This window comes from Adiantum capillus-veneris, chromosome 12 (assembly GCF_014529385.1).
Source record: "Adiantum capillus-veneris isolate H3 chromosome 12, ASM1452938v2, whole genome shotgun sequence".
Lineage (NCBI taxonomy): Eukaryota > Viridiplantae > Streptophyta > Polypodiopsida > Polypodiales > Pteridaceae > Adiantum > Adiantum capillus-veneris.
The window spans coordinates 91,369,313-91,377,844 of record NC_140942.1 but is presented as its reverse complement, the minus strand read 5'-3'; positions in this window follow the sequence as shown (position 1 = coordinate 91,377,844).

Below are 8,532 nucleotides of genomic sequence, written 5' to 3'. Positions count from 1 at the left end.
TATCGCCAAAGGAAACCGACCAACAAGGCTCGCCAAAGGGATGCAGGAAATTTCAAATCCAACTGGCCTTCATACCAACATAAAACTTCATCGATAAATAATCCCAAAAATGGCACTCTTGTACATCTCAATACGACATCAAAAACATCCTGGGAAGTGCCATCTACAATTCTTCAAGCACAAGGTTACTATCAAGGAAATCGGAGAATCTGGCTACCAAAGATGTCAGGTAAACATTCTTCAATCAAATGACTTCAGCTTGAAGATAATCGCAATTTCACGAAAAGCAAAATCAAGGACAATGTCACAGTCAAGGCAAAGGATATCTGCAAAGACACGCTAATCACACGATGCAGATACAAATGGGTGCCAAAAGAACCACACATACCGAAGAAGATTGAAGTCATCTCTAGCTCTCAAGAAATGTCAAGACATGATGGACAAAGTGTTACGGAGAATGGAGCGAGCCAATCTTCTCAACCAAGGGACCAACAACAACAAAAAGAAATTTTGACAACCAAGGTCACCCAGGTATGGCAAAAGAAACCAATAATTCCAGTATGGTCCTTTACAAATCCTCTCTTCGAGGATGGGAGTTTTGAATTTCAAAACCTATTCTTGGTCAAAAGCTCCCGAGAGTAAGTCAAGTTGCCATAAAAATAATGGCATAAGAGTCAAGAGTCGGACAGCTGAGCCACTAAATGAGCAAGCGTCAAACCCAAGCTTCATGTCTTAATATTCTTTGTGGTCTATGAGTCTAGATATTTAGATTAAAGCTCAAGCTGGAGAGTTGAGCACACATAAAGTCATGTCACTCATGCTGGAAGAGGTGAGCATAAGAGTCAAAGTCTACTATTTTAAATGGTGGAGTGGCGGAGTTGTCCAGAAAACACTCACGCACATGAACACAGTGAGGAGAGTGGAAAAAACCTCGTCGACAAAAACCCTTCTTGTGAGTAACGGCAGCTCTTGAAGTCAAATATATTTTTGCTTCTCTAGCTACGTTCACTCCTGGAAGCACCCATTCAAACTCCTCTCGCACCGCATATTGTTTCCCATGCTTGTTTGTTCTTTGGGTGTCATCCTGCATGTGTACCTGTAATCTTGAAGCCTTTTTGAATTGTTTCTGGGCCGCTCCCCTTGGATCCTATAGATTATGAGCATGTAGTTGTTTGGGGATGTTGTTGGTCTGCTTTTCTATGTTTTTATAAGAAAAATAAAATAGTAAAAATAAAATGTGACGTATGTTACAAAATGAAGGTCTTGGATACCTAGATAGGACTAAAGGGAAAAACCCAGTGGGAAAAAATGCCTTTAGTCACCATTAAATGTGAGGCTATATGTACTTATGTTTGATGTAAACGAGTTTTGTTGAGTTAAAGTACTTATGGCCGTATGGCTACTATTATTGACTTGATGTACATTGGATAAGTGTTAGTAGCTTGAAGTCAGAGTCGTTGTTGTTGAGCAAATGCTTATGAAACCTAATACCGCTTCGTCATCATCATTTTGTTGTGTAAGTGCATGGGTGGAACACAAATCGTGTCAAATGCAAATGTCCAATGATGGGACATTATATATGCTTGCACAGATAGATGGAGGGGGAGAGCTATGGCTTCAACTACACTACATGTACAAGAAAAAGGTACCTCTACAACATACAAAGCATCTGGTAGAAGCAACTGCAACAACAAAAGCTTCAACCAACACCAAAACATGAAGCACTCGTCAAGGCCACTGCAGACATAGGGTCTTGTCGGGGACGACAAGACTTCGGAGGGGGAGAGTGTTGAAAGGTCAACCTTTCAACAACACTTCCACAAAGATTCCATGAAGATTCTCTAAATATTCCAAAAAAAGATGTTGATGAAGTGATGAAGACAAAGATGGATGCTGTAATGTGAAGATACAAGCTCATGGACATCATCGAATATCCCGTTATTATTATTTTGAGCCATTACGGCCACTTTTGTAATGTTTACGGGAACTTCATATTTTAAGTCAGCAATTGTATTTTGGCCACAGATGCTTGTTGGATGAGCGAAGCCAGCTCACAGTGTTGTAATTAAGCTCTATAGAAGCCTAGGGACAAATCAGGTCATTTTGGTCAGACATTAGGTTTTCTAAGGCTTAGTATATAAGCCAAAACCTAAAGCTTTGTAAAGAGACTTCTAATAATCTGATCTTCTGTGTCATTGGGAGACTGCGAGAGAGTGAGAGAGTGTGTGCGCGCTACAGGAGCTACGGTGGTCGGAATCGCAAACGGAGAGCAGCAGTGTGTTGCCCACGAGGAGAGCTACGCGTTGATGCTTACATCACGCGCGTTCGTCTGTGTTTTGGCAGATTCACCCGCGAGCTAATTTTGGAGTTTCGGTGAGTAACTGTTGTCCATTTTTTCATTTCAGCATATCCACGTGATCAGAGCGAGTAGAGCTACACATTAGGCACTTTAGTTTTTGGAAACGTTGACCTGAAAAAACCAGCCAGACACATCCTACGTGTTTTCTGCACGGAGGGTATTGAGTAGGTTTTTTTTGTCCCGGACCTTAGGGAGAGTGTCCTATTGGTGTTGATAGGATATCCCTCAAGTTTCGTAACGTTTCGAGAACGTCTAATGGGATTTTGTCTTGCAGTAGCATCATGGGAGACTCTCACATTCACAGAACCGATGGCATGTAGAGTTGATATCTATGTAGGAAGTAGTCATTAGTCGGTCGAGTAGAGGTTGACACCCTTTGCTTGCTTCCATGCGCCTGCGGGTTGAGCTTCGTCCTTAGCTGACATTACATGTTAGGTGAGTTCTCGCTGTGCTGACGTCTGTCGCGGCATATCCGTCCAACATTATGGCACCTCCAAATGCACAAATCATCGAAATTGTTACCATATCCAATCGAATTGGCATACATCTCAATGGCAATACATAAAATCATTCTCAATTATGCGCAATTGAGTCATCTAAAATCAATCAATCAAATACACCGATCTTTTAGTCCAAATTACTCATCATAATTGGTAAAATATACCAATTATTCATTCACAATTTAGGCATAATTGGCCATTAATTAGGCACACACACCTAAATTTAGGCCGTCGATTTGTGCAAAAATTTCATTAAACACTCATTGCATTCATCAATTGCACACTTGATCACACATACTTGAGTATATACATGCTAAATTAACTCAATTTTAATCAGAAATTGATCAAATTTTCACTCAATTTAGTATTGTACACACACAAAAATTAGGTACACAAATCCAATTTTTTGCTCAATTAGCAACAAAATTAGGCCAATTCCTAATGTTTGCACACACATTTCCTGCAAAATCATCAATCTACAAGCATTTAGGTGTTCAATTTCATTCCAATTTCATCAAATTAGGCATAAATTCCATCAATTAGGCACACACACCTAATTTTAGCAATGATTTAGCAACTCAATGGGATAAACTTAATCAATCAAAAATTGAACGGAGTAGGTCAATCCACTTACAATTGATTACTTGCTCGCTTAATCCTTGCTCCTCGCGTAGACACTCCATTGCACACACATGTGTGCAACTCCGATTCGGTCCAAAATTGATCAAAAAATTGACCAAAATCAACACTCAATTTCATGATTAGGCATAGATTAGAGCAATTAAGAGTGATGATCCTCCTCAATTAAGGGGATTTAGCATATATTCCAAATCAAAATTAGTGGTTAGGTTAGCACAATTAGCATGAAATTAGCATGGAATTAGTACAATTAGCACGAAATTAGCATGAATGGGATGCAAAATTAGTGAAGGTTAGTGAAAAATTAGCAAAATCAAAAGAGAATTTAGGGGTTTTTGGGGTGAAATGACTCTATACACATCTAATTAAACCTAATTACACTACACACAAATCAAATCCTACCTAATTACAAGAAATCGATAATCAAATTACTCTTATCTTTTGCAACCTCAACTCCACAAGCGTAGGCAACCCATCCCCGGTAGCGGCACCAATGTTGGAGGCTCGCCATAGCATAGGCAATCTCCCACAAAATCTATCAATCCTAAGAGAAAGAGTATGACCCGGCTAGGGCTTGGAGGCATCACACAAAGAATGTGCGAGAGCGTCATCGGATGCAAAGATTGAGAGGATTCAAGAGCGTGCATCCTCCAATGCAATTAGAAATCATCCCAAACAACTAATGCTAATCGCACATCAAGCATCAATTCAAGCAATCATCTACACACATCAAGAAACAAAGTGAAACACACTAATCTTGGAATCTCTCAAGCACAACTCTAATTACATGCATTGACGATTAAGCACACAAGATCGCATTCAATTCGGCCACCCCAGCCATGCCAATCATGGTGTCCAAATCAAGTCACACATAATCAAATTAAGCTCAAGGCTTCTTAAACCTACACACACACAAGCACACCATTAGGGGACAACTCTAATCCCTCAATCACGAGTACACCCACTCAGCTTAATCGAGAGAGTTAGATAAGGACTCCACTAATCGGAGTAGCTTAGCATAAGTAAGAGTTAGATTAGAGAAGATCAACACTTCAAAACAATGAAGGAAAGTAGATAAACATGATTGACAACATAATGAAGACTAGATTAATTCAGAGAGGATTACACTAATTACATGTGATTAGCACTAGCCTTCTAAGCATGGGCATTAAGCTCAAAGGCTAGGCTATCAAGACCTCCTCTAGGGAAGGATTTCTCAAAAGGACCACTCAAGAATGACCTCTCATTAAGCATAGGGCTCTTTTATAGTTTTGGGCCTCAAACCCTTCAACTATGGGATAAAGTGAGCTCTCTAGCGTAGACTCATACAACTTTGGAACTCCTAAATGAGTCCAAGCCCTATACAATGAAAAGTAAATATTGTGCACTATGGCACATCCACAGCTTGGTGCATAATTGGTGTAGTCGTTAGCCGCTGCTAACATACTCTTTGAAAGCATGGCTCATCAATCTCTGAAATGTGGTCGGAGCATTAGTTAACCCAAACGGCATAACCCGATAGGCAAATATACCCCATTCTGTTGCAAAAGTAGTTTTGTGCTGATCTTTTGGGTCAACCAAAAGTTGATTGTTTCCAGAAAAGCCATTTAAGAAGCTGTAAGCTTCTTTTCCTGCCACTCGTTCTAAAACGTGCTCAGTTTATCGAAAGAGGAAAGCTGTCTCTAATGGTAGCTGCATTCACTTTTTTGAGATTAACGCACATTCGTAATTTCCCATTCTTCTTAGGTACTACCACAATTGGGGACACCCAATCAGTGTGTTCAATTTCGTAAATGAATTCAGCTTTCTTTTAGTTTTTCAATTTCTTCTTTGATCTTTCTGGCAAATGTTTCGTTTTAAGTGTATGGTTTCTGTCTACTTGGTTTCGCATCATCTCTCATGGGTATGGTATGTTGGCAGATTTCTGGATCAACACCCTTGAGATCTTTGTAAGACCAAGCAAAGATGTCTCATTATTCCTTTAGCAAACTTAACAAAATCTTTTCTTCTTCTTTTGTTAGGTCATTTGCAATGAAGGCCGGCCTAAGCTCTTCTCCTGGTTCAGCCAAGTCTACCCTTTTAGCGTTTTCAGGCCCTTCGTAAGATTCACCTTGTTTCCGTAGTTCCCTAACAGGTTGTTCGATTATGATTTTTCGATCTTGGAGAGTATACTTTCTGTAATGGGATGGAACATGCATTACATCCCTCCCATCCTCTTCCGTGGTTTTCATCTCTGTGGTGTATATCTCCTTTAGAGCTTTTTTCAACTCTTGATATTTCTTTTTCCGCTCGACTCTAGTCATGAGTGTTTTTTTATTCTGATGTTCTTCTTGAGTACCCTTCCTTGTTTTTCTCGATGTCTGAGACATTTTTGAGTTTTCGTTCGAAGGATATCTGCGAGTTATTTTGTCCTTGACACAATCTTAAGCATCTAACTGCATCAGGAATTGTGTTTTACTGGATACTAATGGCATAGGTCGTGCTTTCACAATTTTAGTGTCTCTCTTTCTTCTATACCATTTTTGTCTTCTTGATTTTTTGTTTGGAAAGTCAAAAAACTTTTCCTCCCTCTCCCTTAAGAATAGTTGAGCTCTCGTATGTTGTTTTTCGGATCCCGAATCTTCAGAGGTAGCTGAGTGTTCATCCAACTCATTAGTTGCATCGTAATAGAGGTCAAAAAAGACTTGTTGAGATTTCATCAAGTCCTTTGTTTCCTCATCCTTGTCTGTCTTGATGTTAAGGACTGACATCATTTGGATGGGAATTATGTCGTAGCCATCCTCATTGCAAAATTGAGTAGGCATAGACGTATTCACACATACATCCATTGTCGCTAAGATTTGAGTCCACTCGAATGGTTCGAATAAATGCTCTGGGAAGGGTTCAGGTATGTAGGCTTCATCTGTACAGTCTCTTTCTAGGATACATTCCTCTCGTCTTAAGCTTCCATTTTCTGAAGCTCCACACATCCAAATAGGAGTGTCTTTGTTTAGCCATGATGGAAGTTTAGTTTCAACCGAAGAGACTGAATCAAACTCTTGAATGGGTGTTTTCAAGATGTCTCTATAGGTGTGGTCCTTTAGAGTGACTCTTGTTATAGATCCCACCTGCTTTAAGTACAGATAGTCGTTTCCCCAATCTTGGATAAGTTGTACCTATCGCATGAAAGGTCTTCCCAATATGATTTCATAGTTGAGTTTTTTCTCAAAGTCTACTATGGTAAAAGTGTGTTGATATTCAATTCCACATGAGTTGACTATCACTTTTTCTAGTAGCCCTAGCGATCTTTCAATGTGTCCGTCAGCCAACTGCAATTTCATTTGCGTTTGTCTAATGGCTGGCTGTCCCCAGGATTCCCATACTGCTTTAGTAGCTATGGCTATGCTAGCTCCACTATCCAGTATTGCCATGGTTTCAATGTCATTATATTTCACTGGGAGGGTAGTGTTTCCTTCTTCCCCTTCATAATATTCTCCAACCTTGTTCATAAGAACTGATCGAATCTCTTTGTATCCCGTTTCATTTTTCAAGTTTTCCACATTCTTAGAGATTAACCCCGTTATCCCCACCTTTTCTAGGTTTTTCTGTAAATCATTCCATAAGTATGGCCTGAGTTTCAACAGTTCCCCCAAAGTGAGATTGCATTGGATAGGTGTAGACATGATTGAATGAATGTTGTCTACTTCTAGGGTCTGTTTGGCTCTTTTGACTTGAGTGGTTTTGCAAATGATAGACTCATCTTCGTTATCTCCCAAGTAAGAAGGTAATGTTTTTAATGTCATTGGTTTAGATATCCCTGAAGCCTCTGATCCGCAATCTCTGTATAAGGATTGTATATCCAGGTTTATATCAGCTAGTAGGTTATCCAACCAGACTTCTTCTATAGGGACTGACTTTAAAGTTAGGCTTCCATCATTGATCTCCCTTACCTTTTCCCATAAGTGTCCTGGCCAATCTTCTTCTACGAATGGAATTCCGTCTAAGGCATCTTCATTGTCCGGCACCAGGAGCTCTGGTTCATTTGTTTCAAGGTGGGATTCTACCACCACATCAGATTTTCTTTCGTTTCTTCTACCGCAAGCTCTTTCGATTTTGCAATACTTTCAAGCTTGGGTTTTTGTTTATCCAGAATTTCCTGGGTGATTCTTATCAAATTTTGATAAGCTTCCAGCTTAGCTGCTTCCATGTCTGGAGATGGATAGTTTTTCCATCTGTTTTCCATGTTTTGGCTTGCTTTTAGTCCGGCTTGGTAGGCTTCCAAGGCAGCATTGATAGGCTCAAAAATTTTATCAACCAGAATGGATCCCAGATTTCACGGTTGTTTCCTTAAAGTCACTGCCCGTTTCCTTCAACTTGTCCTGGGCTAGAATTTTTTCTTTCTCTTCGTTTTCAACCCGTTGTTTTTGTTTTCTCATCTCATATCTTTTGCTTCTGCTCCTTTTGATTCTTTGAGAAGAAACTTTTGTATTCTCCGAATCATCAGAGGAATTGTGTTTCTTTTTCTTTGCCTGAGCTCTAGTGATTACCTTGATTGGAACAATCGGTTCGCTCTCTGATGAGCTACTAGGCATCACTTGGGCTACGTTGACTACGGTTTTTCCCTTGTTCAAAGGATTCTTAGGACAATCTTCCGGAAAGTGTCCTCCCTTTTTGCAACATTGTATGCAATAGGCTTCAATTGGTTTGAAGTTTTTGTCAGGCTCTGGACATTCATTTTTCCAATGGTCATCAGCACCACAGTTATGACAGGTTCCTGTTCTGGGCTTCATCATGGGTCTTCCCATAGGAGGTTTGACACCTTGATTAGCTACATAATATATTGGTGCGAGATCTGGTGGAGCATAAGTCATGGTTTCCTCCATTGGTGGTGGTTGTGGACTATACCAATCTCCCTCTACCATTACGGTAGATGGACTAGCTTTTGCATAGGGTGTAACAAGCACTAATGCTTGTTCATCTATGACCCCTTCTCAGTGCATGTACTTTACAGGCACCGCATTATGTCCTGGATAAGGAGGTTGTTGTCCCAACACA